Genomic DNA, 11,236 nt, shown 5'->3' with positions numbered 1-11,236 from the left:
GTGTGAGAGAGAGAGAAAGTGTGTGTGAGAGAGAGAGAGGCTGGGAGGCCTGCAGACTGTCCATGCTGAGGAAACACAAACAGAGATGTGTTAACCCCGCCTGGAGCTGCTCTTTCTTCTCTCCCTCTCCTGCAAACACAGGATCTGCCCATGAAATGGTGTCTGCGCTTGGGCGTGGGGCTTATGGCCTTTAGACCATGAGACCTGGCCGATCTCCAGGGGTCACCGTGCGAGTTCACGCATAGACTGGAAAACGTGTGCGGGAGTTCGTTAGTCTGTGCATGCTCTGTTGTTTCTGCCTCTATGGTTCAACATGCTGCTATCCATGTATAGGGAAACGGTTCAAGGAACAGTTGTTGGAAGTTTTGCCTGTATTTTATGGTTGCATGTAACTACTCATGTCTTTGGACAACAGTGCATGTGATGGCTGGAAGACAGCAGAACATGCTGGATAACTGACATGGTCTGACTCTTAAAGGGTTAAAGTTTTGTTCGGAGGTAGACAGCATTGATCCCCAAACCTGCTGTTAAGAGCAGGGGAATGGAACCAGAGCGACATGCGAGAAGATGCTGTTTTAGAGAGCCTGTCCCGGGGCACTTCTGCTTCCCACAAACATTTCACCCCAGTGTAGACAAACTGCGGACCTGGCTAATGGTTCGTCTGTGTTTGTTCAGGTAGGGCCCAGACTTATTTTTAAAGCTCAGTTTGCATCTGTGAACCAGCAGGAGAAGGAGTAGGAGGAGTACGGGTGAGGGGTTGGTGTTTTTTGCTGGGTCCCGCCAGTAGACCTCTTTCTGTGATGTTAATTGAGAGCCATGTTTCATTTAGAATCCCTAAAGGGAGGCCTTATCGCAAAACCATAACCCCATTACCGCTCGAGGTCGTGCAGTTCAGAGCCAGCCCTGAAGTAGGAGCAATCATGGCGAAATGCCTCATTTGTTACAATTACATTACGACAAGTGGTTTGAACACCCCCCGTCCCTCGGTTCCTCAAAAGCAAATCCCGGCCGCAAATCTCAGCCCTGCAATTGTCTCTCATTTATCAGAAGTGAATATGTGGGCCATTTCGCCATGTTTTTGTGATCCAAGAGATAATTCAAGTAAAGTTGCTGGAACCCTCTTGTTTTTGTCAGGATTATTCTAACTCTTTGGCTATGTCTTTTAGAAGCCTCTCTGTGAAGCAGGTTTATGGGCCCCAAAAGCTGAAGTGTTTATATCGACACGCCAACTGGGTGATATGATATGTAATTAACATTTTGCCATAAATTTCAAGAACATGCGATGAAAGGTTATATCACCATTTAAATGGATCAATAAAGTATCTATCTATCTATCTATCTATCTATCTATCTATCTATCTATCTATCTAAATATCTCAAGTTTTGCCAACAACTCTTGTTTGGTCAAACTTTAAAATTCCCTTTCCTTGAAGTCCCAGCGTAATGCCCTATTATATGGTAACATAACTCACCATTACAATTTTTTTTTTTTATATAAAGAAGGGCTTTGTTTAGCTCATCTTACGTTTGTCAAGGTATGCACAAAGTTTGGTGTAAAACACCCCTGGACTGTTCGGTTAAAACTGTAAACTGTAAACTTCAAAATGTCCAAATTACTTCTCTGTCTGAGGTATTAGCAGACATCTGTTTTCATAATGTTGGCACCATGTTATTTACAGTGAGAACTTCTGAAACAAACTTTAAGAGCTGCACTCACTTGAAACGTGAAAAGAACTTTATCTAAGCCGCTGGGGTTGAGGTGCAGGAATTTTTATCACGGCTGTGCACTTAATAGCTTTTTTTTGTAACAGGCTCCAACTCTGCACAGGCTCGCGCTATACGGTGCAAGAGAGCAAAGAGTTTTGGCCGCAATGGTAAAGAGAGAGACGGAAATCATATCACGGGCCCCGGCAATAATTTGTGCTTGGAGAGGTGACGGAATGTCTTAACATGAGTGAGGGGTGAAAAGGTGGATGGGGAGTGTGATGTCACCTTTAAAAAAGAAACAAAAAAGGGAAACTTGATCATACAAATGGATGTTGCCATTACTTTCATTCCGTCTTATTGTAAGCCTTTGACCACAAACTGTCGCTTGACAGTGCATTTGTGTGACGTCACCTTTAAAAATAAACAAAAAAGGAAAACTTGGTCATAGAAGTGGATGTTGCCATTACTTTCATGTTGTCTTTCTGCCTTTGACCACAAACTTTTGCTTGACAGTGCATTTGTTTTAACAATTGAATGTGTTTTCTCACTTAACCCTTGAGTCTAACCAACCTTCTACCCTTGCCTTGGGTAGAGAGCTTCCCACTGCTGCGGTATGGCAAAGGATACCATCACTACTAGCTATTCATATACAGCTGGACATGAGGCCATTGATGTAACATCCACTAATGAGATTTAAAGCCTGGAGATTGAAAAATTCTTCATTCGTCACTGCCATTACTGACTATATCCTTGAAAACACACAATCCTTGTTGTGTATGTATGAGTACATTTCAAGACTGTTATTCGAGTTCCTCAGTGTATAACTGTAAAATAATAATAGCCAGTGGCCAGGGAGAGTATGAAACTTCACAGAGGAAGAGGAAGGATGGGATACCCTGTCTGGCCCGAAGTGGCCTCTCTGCCCTAAGGAGGAGCGCCATTGGCCGTCAGGATTCAGCATGGAGTGGCACAGAGGGCCACTGCTGTCTCTCTCTCTCTCTCTCTCTCTCTCTCTCTCTCTCTCATCCATCATGCCTGGGTCGCTTCCGCTCTCTCGCTCGCTCGTCGTCCGTCCATCCGGCCCTGGCCAGGACCTGGCGGCATGGGGCCGCATTCGTATTCCAGGTGTGTGTCTGCGAGCGCTGCCGTGCCCGGCTGGGAATGCCATTAGCCGCCCTGCGGCACACTGCTGCCGCTGCTCTTTTCCTTTTTTTTTTCCCCCCTTCATGCCGCTTCGATCCATTGCCTCCGCGGCGCTGTTTGGCCCTCTCCGGGGACCTGTAGGGAGAGCAGCATGAAAAGGCGCCGACACCAGTGGCTCGGATGGGGGTGTGTGTGTCGGCTCACGAGGGTTAGCTCCAGTCCGCACTGAGTGTTTATTGGTCCAGCCGGTTCTGCTTGTGACAGCCAAACGGACTTATTCCAGGTTAATAGGCTGAACAGCATGGTCCAGTTCTGCTCACATTTTCTTGTGAAGTTTTTCTTTTTCTTTATGCTAGAATCATAACAGTGGAATTCAACATGCATATACAGTACAGTAAACGTTTAAATTCGTTGTTACCCACTGTCTCTATGTGAAACTTTTTTTTCTCACAACAATGTCTGTTTGCCTTCCTGTAAAGCAATCTAAGCCTCATTATCCCCTCACCAGCCTAACAGACATTTAAGTCAATCAAAGACTTCAGTATAGTCAAAACAGGAAAGTCACAAAGGCACTCTGTTTAGAAAAATATATGAAAAAGCCTTTAATTAAACATGGCAAATAGTTAAAAGCACATGGACTTATGCGTTGCGACCATATTGGCTTTCTTTAGTTCTTTAGAACTTTGTGTCTGGGACATAATTCATTGGTAGAAAACCTGTGATGCCTCTCTTCAGGTGCACCAGAGGTGATGAGCCAAAGACAGATAGTCTTAAATCACGAAAAAATCAAGAAAAATCAAACCAGACAGTGATGGAAGGGGTTCAAAATTCAATTAACACGTAATGTCCTCTGTGCCATTACATGACGATGTTTGGGGACCATGATACCAGACAAATCAAAACATTGAAACCTCATGGTGATTGCCTTGGGGGAGGTGATGTGAGCGCCTGCTGAGTGTCATGTTGGAAGCCCTCGAAGAGAACAAACGTCTAATTTCAGTTTGTTTAGGCTGCTTGCCTTCTCTCGGCCATGCCACGAAACACTTGTCCAAACAAACAGGATGGTCTCACTGGATATCGACGGTCATCCACACAGGAAGTGATGTCATGGAACTCCCCGCTGATTAATTCTTTTGGAAATGCCTTTGTGTCTCTGTTCCAGTCGTTTTGATTTAGCCTCCTTTTTGTCTCTCCACCATAAACAGGAACAGCTCTTTCAAGGAATCAATTCAATTACACAGAGATTTTCTTTCCTGATAGCCAGCTAGGCCGCTATATCATTCTGCTTAACTATTCTGATTAGATACTGATGCACAACACATTTCGTAAAGTTCAGCATTGACTGTTTTATATACCCTACGGATAGAGAAGGATATACAATTACTTAAGTATGGGGGTGCTTATTGACTATTATTTATGAATGTATATTCATGCTATGTTTAATGGAATTTGGACATCATACCTTGGAAGGAAATCGACATTGCCTGACCTCTTGGAAGCACGCACAGGGCTTGCATGTCTGTTATGGAGCATGATTGATCCAGCATTGCAGCCCAAGCGGGTGCATTTGCGGCAATTGCACCATATCTCAGGAGGCCACCTGCAAAAAAAATATATTTTCCTTCACTCCATAATAGCTGGACATTATGGGACCTGAACTTTGACCTTTGATCTTGGTCGACTGCATTGCACACGTTGCCTATAATTCAGTCCCTCATTTGTAACATCAGGCAGATGTCATATTTTTTTTGCTCACATACTCTGGATCTGGCAGGAAAGTGCAGGCATAATGTCTATGTTTAGGGAGCCTCGCAGAAACACAACCCAACAGTTAAACATCTAACCCTACGGCCTGCGTCTTGATAATGCACACGCCCTCAGAAATCACGAGCAGTAAAACATCACTTCATATTGTCAGCAACTCGGAGCGCTTTCACTGCGCTGTGGGAAGAGCAATTTCCCTCTGTGCAGTCAGTTTTCCCGCATTCAGGCAATGATTTCATTTTACAGTGCACTCTGGGGGCAGCGGGGACCATTAGATTGAAATTGTTACATGAAATCATTGTGAACCATTCAACCCGCATTGCCTCCTTTCAGTTTATAACCTGGACATAGCAGTGATGCTGGAGGTTTGAGTTGGCAATGTGTGTGTGTGTGTGTGTGTGTAGGTGTGTTTGTGTGTGTGAAGGGTGGAAGGGAGGATGTGTGTAGAAAACCAGTATTTTGTGTGTGTGTGCAACCCTGCATTGCATCCTTTCAGTTTATAGTCTGACCATGGCACCAATAGTGACCTTTACAGCTATCTCTCTCTGTCTCTCTCTCTGTGGTGTGATGTGTGTGTGTGTGTGTGTGTGTGTGTAAGCGAGGCACATAGAAACCCTGCATTACAACCTTTCAGTTTATAGTCTGAGCACTGTACCAATAGTGACCATAACAGCTAACTCTGTGTGCTGTGTGTATGTGTGGGCGCATGTTTTTTTTAGGGGGGGGGGGGGGGGGCAGAGAGAATTAGCACACAATGCATGAACCCCAGTCACCGGTTCATATGAGTTCATCCCCACGGCTGTGCTCATGTGTAACCAGAGTAGTGACATAATGCCACAGTGCGTGTGTGTCTGTGTGTGTGTGTGTGTGCGTGTGTGTGGGATGGCCGGATGATGACTATCACACAGGTCAGGCCGGCCTTCGGCCACACTGTGCACAGACATTAGCATGGGAGTGAAGAGGAGCGAATGAGTGAGTTGCTCACAGGGAGAGAAAGAGCACACGAGAGAAAGAGAAAGAGAGAGAGACAGAAAGAGAGAGAGAGAGAGAGAGAGAGAGAGAGAGAGAGAGAGAGAGAGAGAGAGAGAGAGAGAGAGAGAGAGAGAGAGAGAGAGAGAAGAGGCGCAATTATGAATGCAAGGACATTAGATCATAGGTCCACACCCTTGTGCTCGGGAGGGGAACCCGACCAAAAACATCAACAGGCACAGGCCAGAGTTCATTTTCTCTTTCTCTCTCTCTCTTTATATATATCTGTCTCTCTGTCTCTCTCTCTCTCTTGATCTCTCTCTGGTGCTTGTTCATTCACTTGCATGAACCACAGTCAGCTACACAGGAGAAGAGGAAAAAAAGGTCTGCCATGCATGGCCAATAATGGGGGCGATTTGCATCGTAATAACATGACGAGCCCATGGTGTTGGAAATTCGGTCATCCTCTGTGGCGGTCAATGCTGGTGGGAAAAAAAAATCCTGCATCATTAGGGGATACCAGTGTGCGGACTGAGGGATGGCATTGTCTCGCCGTTGCCAGCCAGGGGTCAGAAGAGCAAGTCATTGTGATGGCAGAGTTTGTGAACTCTGTCAGACGGGCAGGACCGAGACTCATCAAAGTCCACCGATATTTACTAATTACTCGTAATTAGTCAGCTTTCCAAATGACAGACATCGCAGTGTTGGATGCTGTTGAGGCGATGACTGATCATCGTGATGTCCCTGGTGTACCATTCAATGACACGTCATGCAGTTTTTTTCCCTCTAAAATCCAGTGAATGAGGTATTGGCCGTTTGGGGTGGTGATTGTTTTACTGAAGGTTGTTAAAAGCACATCATTATCACTGGTGTAGTGATAGTGCTGACCCATTTGATCAATATGAGATGAACTTAAATGAAGGATTCCCACAAATATAAAACAAACTCAAATCAAAAAGAAATGTTGGAATAGGAAATAACTGCTGCAACAGAAGAACAGCAAGATAGATCACATATGAGACCAGTTTTAACTCTGAACAGACCCAGACTATCCCCTCTTTACATATAAGCCTTAATGTCCTACCAGGAGAGACATGTGTCCTACACAACGGGACACCAGTTACACGCCTTTTCTCCAGTCCTTCAGAGGGGGATAGTAAAGGATAAAACGAAAAAAGGTTACCTTTGGCTCGCCCAAGTGGCATGAAATTAGATTGTGATAAAACTTTACAGTGGGCGTCCACATTTGAATGCACACAGTCAAGAGCATGAAGTGCATAGTATTGCACTAAGGTCACTTTTGTGGGCCAGTGTTGTTATTTAATAATTCGTAGGTGTTCCAGAGATGACGGACATATTGCATTGAGTCCAGATTACTAACATTAAATATTTACTTTGGGAATAAGAAATGCATCCAAAATGGGGGAAAAAAGAAGATTGATTGATTGTTATTTTGTGTGTCTAGTGTGATGTATTCCTGAATGAATACAAAAAGTTACTCTTGTACGCTTCCTGTTACTTTAATAGAACTTTTCTCTCCGTGGTTCCTCAAGAGAAAGTGAGCTCTGTGCCGAACTGCAACTGTTAGATGTGATGATGCCTGTTTATAAAACGGCTTCAATAAGAGGTCTCTGTTCAGGTCTTTTCTGCTTTGTGAGAGATGCCTCTTTATTGTGATGCACACAGGACTAGGGTGGTGATTTGGCTCTTCTCTTACCTCAGCCTCCACACTTGGCCAAGGTTCCTCGCATGAAAGCTCTGAGGTCAGGGCCCCTCGGGCCGTGCTGCCCGAATCAGTGCCTGAATTTTCTGTGCCGTCTAGACGGGCAGACAGTGAGGCTTCTGAAGTCCCCTGGCAACATTAGTCCCCTGGCAACATTAACTAAGTCAAATCAGGACGCCACCACAGACACACAAACACACACACACACACACAGACACACGCACACACAGGCAGGTTGGATGAGGGAGCACCGTGCTTTGGGCCACGCATCATATCCTTTCTGGTACGAGCCCTCTGTGGTGATGGCGGTCAGGAGCTGGCGTCGAGGACATGCACCACTGGTGGGCGCGGGAGCCTTGTGGTCGTCCAAGCATCTGCCCGACTTTGATCACACTTCTTTTTTTTTTAACTTGCCGTATATTTGCCCTTGTTTTCCATCAGACAGTGGTGAAATAACCCTCTGTTATAAATCTTCTTAATGACTTGCTTTGAAATATGCAGGAGACACATATTCGTTTTTGCTGTTGACACCTCAATGCAAGACAGCAGAATTGGCCTACACATGGGAAAGATCCTTAAGAATGTTGTGTGAGAGCAAGTGTGTGTGTGCGTGTGTGCTTGTGTATATGTGTGTCTGTGTATGCACTTACACCGAATTTACATCATTTCCAAATTAGTCATGTTGTGTGTATGCATCACTCAGATAAACGGCAGCCAATCGCTCACGATGGACGTTGTGCCATTAAATGCCATGGGCAGGAGGACGCACAAGGGGCGTTAAACAGTTGACACCGCACAAGCAGTCCCTTCCTTCAGCTGAGACACACGCGCGAGCATCAAAAGAGTCCCCACTGTAATGGGTTCAGCAGCTGGGTAAAAGAGTTATGGTTCCTGGTGCCTCATGTAGTTCTCTCTTACTCTTTTCTTTCTTTCTTCTCTTTCTTACTCTCTCACTCTCTCTTCTTCTCTCCCTTCTTCTTTTCCAGCTAACATTGTACAGGCCACTCTATATGCCCTCAGTCCTTGGGGGGAACCCCATTGTTTTGACTCAGATTGGATGGTGGTAAGCCGCAGAAATGGCTCCCAACCTCCCCTCCAAAAAATCCCCAGCATTACTGTCTGCCCTCTTGACACAGGTCAGGTTGCCTTTCAAGTTCTCCTTTCAAATCTGAAACAGGTTAACTCTTTCAGCAACTGGGCCTTACAGAGGTAAGAGCCCTCACAGAGCCAGTGAGAATTATTTATATAACCTACATAAACATTAGTAAATGCTTTTATCAGTAGCTGCAAAGTGCTGTGACCTGCACAGTGTTAGTATTGTCAAGCGATAGAGCCGGTGTCATAACTCATGGACATAATGGAAGCCTTGTGAAAATGTCAGCAAAATGTCTCTCATCGAGCCCTGTTCATCTAAACTGTGGCAACGTCCATCTTTTCTTGAATTTGTGTCAGGAAATTGCCTTAATGCTATGCCATGGGATTCCAAATAGAATGCACATCACTGGACAAGAATGCTGAAGAGAATGATTCTTAAATTATTTCACCCTGGCAATGAAGAGAAGGAGAAAGTGGTGTCAGAAAAAGTAAATTCTTACCATACCTAGGGAAAGTAGGCCGGTAATGTTGAGCTATAGTGAAGTGGAACTGCATGGGCCAGCACTGACAACGTTTCGAAGGCCTGGGGGTGGTTACGATGTGGAAAGTACTGCAGCACATGAACAGGGCGAGTTTTAAGAGTGCCTTGTGTTCAAAAGAGGCCTAAACTGGCTCCTTGCCTCCCCTGCAGCCCCTGTTACACAATCCTGGATCTTCAGTTTGTCTGTCTGTCCCTCCTCTCCTCCTCCTCCTCCTCCTCTCTTTTTCCTCCCCTCCTTCTCCTCTTCTTCTCTTCTTCTTTGCAAGGCCACAGCTTTCAACACTCCGTGAGCATACGGAGACATCACCCCCCCCCCCCCCCCCCCACACACACACACACACACATCTCAAACACTGCTGGCCAATTTTTGAATGGCTTTGTTGCGTGATCGATACCCCATCATCCACCATCCACAGCCCCATAAATGTCCATAAATGAGTTTTTAATATAGACCAGGTAAGGGGGGGGGGGGGGGGGACTTACTCCTGAGGTCTCCAAAGGCTTATTACTGGTGCAAACTGCAAATGCTGTGCGCTCTGAGCCTGCGGGCTGGTGGTTAACTTTAATTGGTCCGCTCGCTGATAAATATGTAGAGCACATGCAAAGTGGGCAGTGTTTATGGTCGACAAAGGATGCTTCCATTATAAATGTCAGCGTAAATAACGACGGAGACATAAAGCACGTCCGCTGAGGGATGGAGTCTCCTTGAGCTCGATGTACATTTATAAGGCAACAGTGCACGTAGTTAATAGAATTAGGATAGCATTATTTCCCTGTTGTGTGAACACAAGTCTAATTGAGCCAAAGACGTACAGTATAACATACAGATTTGGCTTAAATAATAGTGAGACGGTTAAATGGGATTGTTTTTCTAAATCAGTGCAATTCTTGTATGTGGAGTGCATTGAAGTGGATGTGTACTGATTTAAGTATTAAAATGCAACTGTGCTTTTGTCAAGACTGGTTATTGCATGGTGGTTCCTAGTGACAAATCTGACCTAGATCAGAGATGGCTGGGGTACAGATAAAAGACCTCTTTTGGAAGGACAGGAGAAATGAGGCATGCTTTCACTGATTGTATAATTTTTTTGACAAACTCGTTTTGGTTCCTCTAGTCCCAAAACAGAGAAATTCTTGGATCCTATTGAGAATTGATCATTGATTTCCTATCTGGTGACCTGGACCACATATCTCTTTTATTACATGTCCAGTTATGTGCACTGGGGTATCTTGCGTCCCTTCCTGTTTCCCAAGATTATCCGCCTGTGTGGATGAGGAGCTGTTATCTCCCTGCAGAACTATTATGAGGACTCCCACCATTTTTCAGCGTCTGTCCTCGAGTCCAGATGGCCTTGTTGCCATGACACATTCTTAGTCATCCGCTCACACGTCTTTTATAGACACACAGCGCGTCCCCGCCACTGGACTCTGCTCCACTTCCACCGGCCCCCGTGTTCAGTAGAGAGTTTGTCTCCCCGACAAGGCCACTCACATTTGTCCCCTTGAATCACCACCAACTACCCCCCCCCCTCCCTCACTTTTCTCTCGTCCCCTGCCCCCCACCCTCTCACTCCATCCTAGATCTCCTCCCTATACAGTCAATCCACTGCTATTTGCTTTATTACTCCCTCTGTTTAAAGCATCGCATTACCTCATCGTGTTGTCAGGTCTCCCAGCTCTGCGTATAATGGAAAATCGCCCCCCTCTGCCAGGCCCTGGTGTGTTGAGGGCCAACTCTCTGATCAGCAGAGATAAAGAAAAGTCCTAATGTGTTTAAAGCGTTCTACTGGAGGGAGATGGGGTATAGGGTGGGGTGGAGTGGAGGCGTGGGTGGGGATGGGGGGCGGGGGGGGGGGTGGTTGGCTCTTGGATGGAGAGAGGCGTGTGGAAGTGTGGAATCAAACAATGAGAATCAAACTAGGAAGGAGGGGAAGGTATCAATTTGAATGGAGCTAATTTGAGCATGTCGAACACTATATTACATCTGGGACCCGGCAGGTACCAATAGGAAAAAAGAAGAAAGGAAGAAAAAAAAAATGGAGTGTGTTTTTTCCCTTTTCCTTCCCACTCTCCCAATCTCTGGGTCTCCTCTTTCTTTCCCTCCCTCTATCTCTCTTGCTCCATGCTTCTCTCTCTCTCCCTCCCTTTGCTTTCTTCCGACCTAACGAAGACATGGTCGGTTCCCTTAGACACTGTGTAATAGAAGAGATTTGGCTGCCTGAGTTGAAAGGGGAAAAAGCGCTCGCGGGCCTGAAGGGGAAGGAGAGGAACATGAAACAGCCCCTCTGAAATGT

Source organism: Alosa sapidissima, chromosome 13, assembly GCF_018492685.1.
Source record: "Alosa sapidissima isolate fAloSap1 chromosome 13, fAloSap1.pri, whole genome shotgun sequence".
Lineage (NCBI taxonomy): Eukaryota > Metazoa > Chordata > Actinopteri > Clupeiformes > Clupeidae > Alosa > Alosa sapidissima.
Note: the sequence above shows the minus strand (reverse complement) of the source record.